The sequence below is a fragment of the Anas platyrhynchos genome, chromosome 15, assembly GCF_047663525.1.
Source record: "Anas platyrhynchos isolate ZD024472 breed Pekin duck chromosome 15, IASCAAS_PekinDuck_T2T, whole genome shotgun sequence".
NCBI lineage: Eukaryota > Metazoa > Chordata > Aves > Anseriformes > Anatidae > Anas > Anas platyrhynchos.
This window is the reverse complement of record NC_092601.1, coordinates 14,231,389-14,241,283: the sequence shown is the minus strand read 5'-3', so window position 1 is coordinate 14,241,283 and position 9,895 is coordinate 14,231,389.

Genomic DNA, 9,895 nt, shown 5'->3' with positions numbered 1-9,895 from the left:
TTTAGTCTTTGGTTTCCTTTCAAGTCTTCCTTTCTGTATGGCTGAATGAGCTAGTTATTTCTGCCTCTGCAAATAGGAATATTAGTTGTTTACAGTGATTCCAGTCATACAAGGACACAATTAAATGTCCTTGCCTTTGCAGCACAAGCTGCTTTTAGCCGTGATTTATAATTACATTCTATTTTAATTTCTTCATAAGAACTTACATAGTCAACAACTTAATATGGTCAAAAATAATTGTTTTTTAAATTATGTTTTTTTCCTGCAGCGAGCGGGCACTACCGAACTAAATAAAACTAATGAATAAGTGAAGGGGGAAGGGCAAGGCAAAACAGTGGTTTATCTTTCTTTGTCAAAACAAAGCTGAATAAGAAGCTTGTGCTACTAGGAAGGTTTGGCTGATGTTACAGACACGGAGGGAGGGACCTTAGGATAAAAACAGAAGAGCAGTCATACAGTTGCTCTTACTGATTTTTCTTTTTTCCTGCATACAGAAAATTTTTGGCATTCCCCAACAAAACCCACAAACACACCTACGTCAAAAATTTAAATAGGTTTTGAAATCAAATACTTGAAGCTCAAGAAATGCCACATGTATATAAATGGCCAGAAGAATTCTAATTCTACCTCTCCAGGCCTCCAACCTGGACACTGAATGAAAAGGGATTGTGTTAGAAAGAAACAAGCAAAAAAACCCAAAGTATGTGAGCGCATAGTTGAAGCTTGTTACCAATCATGCTTGCATGCACAGTGAGGAGGACTTACATTTCCTATTCGTTTTAGTTATTTGGATTTTTTAAGAAGGTTTGCTGATAATTGAAGTATCACATAGCCTTTTGCTGTTACAACTGACATCTGTTTTCTTCATGGTCCCATTGTATTTATAAAACCATAAGCCTTGGGACACAGGGTCTGTCACTCTCATTTGCTTATAAATAGTTAGGGCTAGCTGTGGCCCTGTGAAAATAATCATTTGTTGTTGAGCTCCTTTGGACCCAAAGAAGGATGTTGAAAGTGCGTGTTTCCCTGTACTCTTCTAGAGATATAACAGACTTTGGCAGCATCCTTTGTATCAGCCAGGCCTTCTTAAGCTCCATGAAATTGCCCAAACGTGGTACAGCGTTGCTGTGTAGAAATTTGCCAGGCAACCCACAGCTCTTATCTGTGGGGCACTTTGAGACACGAGGCTGCAGGGTCTCAGCACCCAGCACAACACCTTCCTTGGCCTCACCGCCCATTTTCAGTCCTGGGCTGTTGAGACTTGCAACCATTTTATTTGTCTACTCCTTTGTGGGCTTAATTTGACTAAACAAACTGGTTTACAAGTTCTTTTGGCATACTGAGAGCTTGAGCTGCAGCCGTGGTTTCTCTCTGGTAGCATAGATACGTGTAAATAGACTTTATGGATTTTACAGCTCGTGCTTTTTATTAGAAGCAGAAGCTCTTGCAGGATCCTGGAAATGACTGACCAGCGCCCTGATTTACCTTGTTAAACAAGATGGGTATTTCCATGAGCTGTCACAAATGCATGCCAGCAGATAGACAGGACTGCAGCGAGCCAAGAAACCAAGTATGGGCATCGAGCATACCAGAGGGCAAGAGTGACACTCAGGAATGTAACCTCCTGAAGTTCCCTGGTTAAGGCAAGATGCCACCTGGCACGACTCCTGGCTGCTGTAAGTTTAAAAATAACAAATAGCATCCCTATTACATAAGGAAATCTTTTGTCCATGTTTAATGGGGCAATTTGATAGGAGAGAAAGAATAAACATGTAGCTTCTCTGAACTCTTACTTGTGGTTAGTGCTCAGGGCCAAAACAACTGAAAATACCACGGCTGATTGTAAGCAGGCACCCGCACACAAACCGCTGGCACTGAGCAGATGAAACCGGTGAGAAATTCCAGTGTCTGAGCCTGCTCATCAGTGGCATCCCCCCCAGTTCACAGCCCTGGTGCCAGCTCAGCCCCAGGAAGGACTTCAGTGCCTTTAGTGCTGATGGAGTTACCAGAGCATAAATACCTCCGAAGTGTGTGCATAGCCAAAGCAGCCTGTAAGCCTCTGGAAGGCCACAGTGTCTCGGTCACATTCTGCTCCTTATCACCATCAAATAGATAATGAAGAAGCGGCTGAAGGTATTGTGGATGAAACTGAAACTTCTCCCAGTGGTGTAAGCTGTTTTCACCACAGGCCAGGTCAGTACGGCTGTTACGTGATAACCTTTACCAACATTTCTGGGAAGCTTCCCAGGCCTGTTGTTAGCAGATGGTCCTCACACGTCTCTTCTAGGTCCTCAGGTCTACTCACACCCTCTGTCCTCCCAGAACGGGCTGCTTCCACCACCCATCTTTTTGTGACAAAGTGCTTTCTGGTGCTCCTCACTTAAGTTAGGAGGGCAGAAGGCATTTGAGATTTAAAGGCATCAAGATATCCTATTCTGTAAGAACTGAATTATCCTTGTTTGGAAGAGGTGATGCTGTCTGATCCTCATCCCGGGCTGTGCTGACTGTTAGAGGTCCTGGAGGATGTCAGAGGTTGTTCAAGCACTTTTAAAACTGTGCTGGATGCCTAAAAAGCCTGACCCTGCATGGAGCCTCCTCCCTGTCCCATGGTGTGGTGGGCTCCTTGTACAGCTCGTGCAGAGCACACACCTCCATCACAACAACCTCAGCATGTTGTTGGGTATTTTTGTTGTTACAAAGAAGAAAAAGTTCTAAGTAATTCTGATTTCCAGTGGTTTCAATACGCTGTTCGATCTCAAAGATGGAAAACCTGCCGTGGGCAGATGGGTGCATTATGGATATGGCACAAGTTACCCTCCTTTTCTTCCTGTACAAGCTCCTAAGCAGGTTACAGCTTACTTTAACTGGTGGGTGGAAATGTTCAGCTGACTGAATTAGCAAAGAAGATGAGGAGGAAAATGGTTTGTCAAAGTTAGAAAATGCAGAAGTTAGCTTTTAGTTCCAAACAGGATGGCTATTTTCCAAACAGGCCAGATTTCCTCTTGTCCTCTTCAGGGCAAGATGAAATGGCCTCAAGCTGTGCCAGGGGAGTTTTAGGGTGGATACTAGGAAAAATTTCTTCACTGAACGGGTTGTGAGGCATTGGATCAGGCTGCCCAGGGACATGGTTGAGTCACTGTCCCTGCAGGTATTCAAAAGACGTGTCCCTAGCACCACGCCTAGGGACATGTCATAGTGCTAGGTTAGCGGTTGGACTTGATGATCTTAGAGGTCTTTTCCAACCTAAAGGATTCTGCGATTCTATGATACAGCTACTTGGGGTCTGAGTGTGTGATATTCAAATAAAACTCCTTCAAAAATGATCACCTGTGCAGCAATTTGGCATGAAGTAGCTCTCGGTGCTTTATTATGTCATATTTTCTTCTGCATAGCCAAGGCTGCAGACTGCAGAGCACAGTCTGCGTGAGGAAAACCACAGCAAACTTGCCAATTGTTTCCAGAGATTGGTTCAAACTTAGAAAATATTCATTGGTGCTCTCAAATAAAATCAGGGGTTCCCCTTTTGTTTTCTGAATCCCTTTTTATATTATTTCAGCTGTCTTTGGACAAAGAAAGGATAAAAAAATAACCACAGAGAGATCAGGAGTACATCTTTGACATTGTTTAATAAGAAAACAGTGACTTTTGTTGATTTATTCAGTTAATGCAGAGCAGGCAGTCTCAGTCTTTGTTAGTTTTTTGTGTGTGTGTGTGTCCCAGTGGAAGACGAACACATGGCAGGTGAGTGTGGGTTTGTGTTTTTCCCAACACAAGTGGTATAGATGGTTGCTTCTCCAAGGGAAGAATGAAGGGAATGTGACCAATGCAGTCCTTCTGCAAACAGCACAGCTTATGTGTGTGCTTTTCTGCTCCGCCTGTGCTGATGCTCCCCTTCCTGTTAACAGAACGGTGTTTCACTCAGCAGAGTGGATCAGTCAACCTTGATTTGCATCACTGCTCTGGCAGTGGGGCTCGTGTACCTTGTAAAACTGCTTTAATAGTCAAATTAAACTTTTGACCTGCCGTACAGCTACAAGCCACTGGTGTTGGGAGCCCTGTGCAGGAGTGCTTCAGAGGATGCTCTGCGGACCCCGGCAGCAGTCCTGGTGTGGGCAGCTGAGCTCAGGTAATGGAGAACACGACCTTTTGCTTCACATACATTAAACGGGAAGCAAATTTCACTGTAAGGTTACACTTTGTGAATGATGATTGAAAATGGCAACTGCAGCATGCATGCCTTGATGCCATAGAAATTGCTGATGCCTGGTTTGTTGTTTTTTTAGAGAGCTGAAAGATATTTGCAGTTCAGCCAGTGTCAGGGAGATTATCATCAGTCCTGTGGAACATTTTGCTGCAGAGATTTGAAAATGACAAGGTACCATGTTGTGCTGCTGCAGCCGTACAGATTAAAATGCGCTGTAACTTTTCAGTTTGTTTGTTTTTTTTATATTTGAAAATGATAAAATAATTGTCTCAGAGGAAGGAAAACAGATGTCTCAGCTGGCTTATCTAGAAAACACTGCCATATCTCTTAGGCACGACCTTCACCCAGGTCATCTTATCTTTCTTGCAACTCAACTAGATCATTATAATGGGCACCAACTTGACATTCTCTTGAAATGGATTGAAATGCCCAAGCCGTTTTGTGGATAGAAGAAAGTAAAATGCCTGTAGTCCTGTTCTGATTGTCAGGTTGCTCAGGCTATAATTCAAGTCATTAGGCTTAGTATATAAAGCCCCTCATAATCCAAGTCTTAAGAATCTGAAAGGTCACTTGTGGTCCAGTAATCCTGAATAGTAAATGTGAAGAGTGAGTGGTGACTGTTTTGATCCTAAACCACCTCTTAAAATAAATGCTGGTCTCTGCCCCCAAAGCATATGCATGTTATTTCAGAATGGTCCAAGAGGCCTTGTAAAGAATAAGCAGCTTGACTGTCAAGCAGTATCTTTGCAGAGCAGCCCAGAAATGGTGTTTGGTAACTGGCAGTGCAGGATGATGGCATGGAAGGGGCCCTGGGGTAGTTCTGGGGGACAAAAGGACAAGTGGCAAGCAGGCAGAGCTCTGGGACATGGGCATGGGCTGATATGTAATTTACGGGTTGATTCCATGTGGTATTGCAATTTGGGAGCCCAGTCCTTCACCTAGCTCCTTGGCTGGGAATGCTGGGCCATTTATGGGACCACTTGTCATGCTCCCCAACCCCATACCCAACACTCCTTTTCAGCCACATTTTTGTGCTGAGGGTGTTTTGAAGCCTGCTGGGAGGAGGGCTGGGTGACTTGGTTTTCCCTATTTAATAAAGCCTTGCCATTCAATTTATTCAGTATTTGGAGTGAGTTCATGTTGTATTTATTCAGTGATACTCTGGATGTGGTTATTTTTGTGCCCTAAAGGGCCTACTTTTCTATTACATATTAATATGTAACTTCTATTAGCATTAAGGCATGGTGTATGCATAAAGGGGCACTGAATAGCTAGACTGTACTGAAATACCTGTGACCCCTTGGCCTTTCCATATAAAATGATTTTTAGTACTTTGTCCTTGCCGTGTTTCATCAGAGGATCCTGCCACACAACGCATAGCTGGGGAGGTCTGATCATCCCTTTATTACAGAAGGGAACAGCGGAGGGAAAGAGATTAAAAGATTTGCCAGCAACACAGAGCAATCAGTGGCTGTGCTGAAAATAGAAACCACGCTCCTGGTTTCCATTCCCCAAACCTGGCCTCTAGACAACACCGCTATATTAAAAATGTAAATGCAGATATAGAAAAATATTTCCTTTTTCAAACCTTCCCCGCTAACGTTTTGTCCTTTTGACTCCGTGCTTCTCAGGATAAGCTGGTACCTGGCACCCGGATCAAAGGGTCAGCAACCAGATGGGCTGCGCATACTGAATATAGCCCAGGAAACTGGACAGAACCACCAAAACCTCAGTGACCAAGCAGCTCATGGCCAAAGGTGGGAGGAGGCTTATGTCTATTTTGAGACAGAAAAGTATTCAGTAGCTGCAGGCTACTATTCAAAATACTCTGATTACTGTGTTTAAGGAAGACAAAAGTGATGCTGTTGTGATACCCAGTCAATCGGCCTTTGTATTTTAGAAAATATTCTCTCTTACAGTGTACCGCAGATATGAAGCTAGCATTTTAAGAACATGCTGGCATTTTAACTGTTAGGTATTAAATTTGCAGTTGATGAGTAAATCAAACACAACTGAGGTTGGAAATACGTAACTAGAATGGAGCAGTGAACTGAGTCGCACTGAGGAGCTGCGCAGCTGTGGGACCTCTTGCTCTTCAACCCAGAGATGCTGGCAATACCATTAATGGTCTCATTCCTTTGGGTTTGTCCCAGCCTTATTTCTGTTCCCATATTGTTCCTCTATGCTGTAAACAGGCGTGATGATCAAAAAATAAAAATAGCATGTGGATGCAACCCAACAAACAGCCAGAGTAAACTTCATGGGAGAAACTGAATTTAGAAATGCAGCACTGAGTCATGCCAAATAGAGCCCATGTTAAATGCTTTTTTAAGAAGCAATTAGAACACAGTCTCCTTTTAAAGACAGGACAGCTAATCATCTTCTCTGTGTTCTTTACGGGGCCACAGTGCTGCAAAGCAGGACTAAATATTCTGCCAGCGTCACTCTTGCACGTCTTTGTATGAGCAGGGTGTGGGATGGAGCTGCACTTGCTGAGAAACTCCCCGCAGAGCTGGTGACAGCAGCGCATAATCCACCATTGTGTCCAGCAAAATGGCAAGCACAGCACAGAGGGGTCATCAATGTGTCGTCATCTGGGCATCTGCTGAAGCCAGGGTAGGGCATTGAGCCCCCTGCAGTGTGTCCCTAATTCCTACCGAGGTTAATGACAAGCTCTTTTATAATCCAAGGGTGAAACTCAGGGATGATGCCAGGGGACAAGAGCTGGCCTCAGTAAAGTTGCATCTTCCTTAAGTTGTCCCATCCCAGAGCTCAGCTCCTTCTGAATCTCTTCCCCTCTCTGCTCAGCAGAAGCCCAAGTAAAGGAGATGAGATGAACTTCTATAGCCTGATGGCAAGCTGATCCTGTCCCTGTTCTCTGGAGTTTGGAAGCTCCTTGATATAATGAGTTTGGGAGCAAGTGCTGCTTCCTGCAGGTCACTCACCTGCTTGAATGGTGGCACGATGGTGACAGGAGTGACACCTGCTGGTCCGCAGGTCTGGGTAAAACAGCCTGACTTATCCACATATATTTGTTCAACTTTGATTGTGAAATCAGTCAAGAGCTGAGGTAAACACAAAGGAATTTCTTCTGGGAATATGTGTGGGATTATGATAGGTTCTTCTTTATAAAAAGCAGAATGCTTATGAATACTTCAGTGATTTAGAAGATTGTATTCCACCAGCTAGATTTATGTTTGCATAATTATAAAATTGGAATGCATAATGCATACTGTCTATTTCTGGCTTTGCTTCCCATCATCTCCTCTTGGAGCTCTAAGACTATTTTAGTGATTGGGAAAAATCACTGTTCAGAAAAATCTTTCATGTCATCTCCATGTTCATAGGTGTTAGGAAGGCAAGAAAAAAGCAGTTCCCATTAGCAAAACTGTTGCCTTCTGCCTTTTTTTGCTATCTCAGGAGAGCAAACATATCACTGATGAAGACTCAACCTGATGAAATTTTCAGTGTTGAGTCAGCAGCTTCGGAAACGTGTCCACACCATGTGAGGTTAACAACACTGTGGCCACTGACATTGAATTTTTAGTGGTTCAAGGCCATATGCCTGCAACCTAGTAAGACTTTTACCAATGGTTGATGGAGCAAAATTTCAAGGATTTATTGCCTGCTTCCTAAAGAACACACAAGGGAAACAAGGTTGGCCAGCACTGTAACCCACCTTTAAAAGGGACAAGCTCCCTTGCTGTATATTGATAACTGTCTATGCTGCTAACCTGGTCAGATAATACTGCTACCTTTTAACTTAAAATTCCTGATTGGACTAAATATTAATCTGTAACCTATAGAAGAACATGGTGTCCTTTGGGCAAGTTTAGCACAGTCTCTGGCATGCATCTTGGGCATTCAAGACAGTGACACAGCAAAGCGATATGGTGGCAAACATTCCCAAACTCCAGTTTGCCAGTCCCTAGCTTGCTTCCAGCAAGGGGCGGGTTTGTTTAAAGCAGCTCCAAGCCATATTGAGGTGGGCTTGTTTTGTAGCATGGCCACTGCTGAGGATATGGGTTGAAAACCACAGGCTGAATTTTAAAACTGCAGATTTCAGGTGTTCTGCGGGAGATAAAATAACCTTGTGTTAGATTGAGTTGCATCGCTATCTGCTGGTGGCAAGTGGCCTGTCACCCTCTTTGGTCTGCCTGCTAGCAATGGCTGTAATTCCAATCTTGCTCCTGCCGCTGTCTCATGAGGCCTTTGAACTTTCACAGCTGGATTTTTCCCCCGTAAAGCAGGCATAAAAGCAGTGCTTTTGCTGGAGCTCACTCCATGCTGCACTGATGGGTATTGTGCCACTGCTGGGGAGCAGTGAGCAACGCCAGAGCGATAGAGTAGCTGAGAATGCAGCAGAGAAGAGATGTGTTGGGGCTTTTAGAAAGACAATCTGCACAGCACTGCGGAAGCTTGTATTTGATTTAAGCACTTCAACCTCCTTGTGACAAGTGCCTGGCTGCTGTTCTGCGTACAAGACCTCTCCAAACCCAGGCAGAGCTTGTGCTGCCAAGCCCTGTTATGGGAGACAGCTTTTTACAGGCAGCTCTGACCTCGTGGACAAAGCTTTCGTAGGGATCAATGACTTAAAGGCACTCGTTGTGCTGTCAACAACATCCTGGCTGTGCAAGGTGTTTCACCACAGCCAATGTGCTCAGCCAGCCTCTTCAAACCCACTCGAACGCTGATTTCAAGGTTGCAGCTTGAATAACACAACCTGGAGAGGGCTGACCTTATCTCAGAGCGGTCGGCCGCTGGTTGGTGTGTAGCAACAGGGAGCTGTGTAGGTAGACGACTTTGCCCGTGATTTCATGTTTGCTTTGGAACCACCATCAGGGTCCCGCTTTCGGGGTCCCATGGGGTGAGACTGGGTGATTTGGGTGCAGGGGTGGCTGTTCCCATGGCTCTGGGGTTGGCAGCATGCATTTCCACCGAGTCACAGGCTCAGCTTTGTGGAGCTTTCTGTGCAGGTGAAGGTGGAGAAGCCAAGGCAGGACAGTCCATGGATGCCCTCAGGAGTAGATCAAGATGGGAAGTTTAGGTCTTTTTTTACAGAGAGAAAAAGGAAAGGGTGAAGCTGAAATCTTGGCAGAAAGAGCAAAAAAGTATTTATCTTAAATTTGTGCTTGTGAATAATTAAGCGCCTGCTAAAACCCATGATTGAAGCTTCAAGGATTAGTGGGCAGGCAAATGGGATGAGAATGCTAGGGAAGGAGAATGTTAAAAGCACAGCAAATCCTACTTCAAAATGTGCTACAGTTGGGTCTTCCATCGTGGGGAAGGAGATCCCAGTGTTATGGTTAAGAGCAGATCCTGAGGCCTCAGAAAGGAGCGAAAGGTCTGTGGGCAGAGCTTGTGCCAGGCTGGTCCCTGGAGCCTGAGCATCTCAGAGCAGTAACACAGCATCAGCCGGAGCTGCTGGGTATGCTGGGGAGGGAACGGAGCATTCACCTCTGCTGCCTGCTTACTTCATTGTATTCCTTTGAAAAAGATTACAGAGTCAAGGAAAGGGCAGTCTGGTTTGGGACCAAGGCCTTTTCTCTTAAACAGAAGTTGAATGCTTTATTGCCTGTTGCACAAAGCCACCAAATGCTCAGAAGGGACGTTAACTGGTGTGTGCTGCACACCCATGGGGTGTGGAAGCGGTAGCATGGGGCAGGGACTTGGCCGCAGGGTGAGAGCACA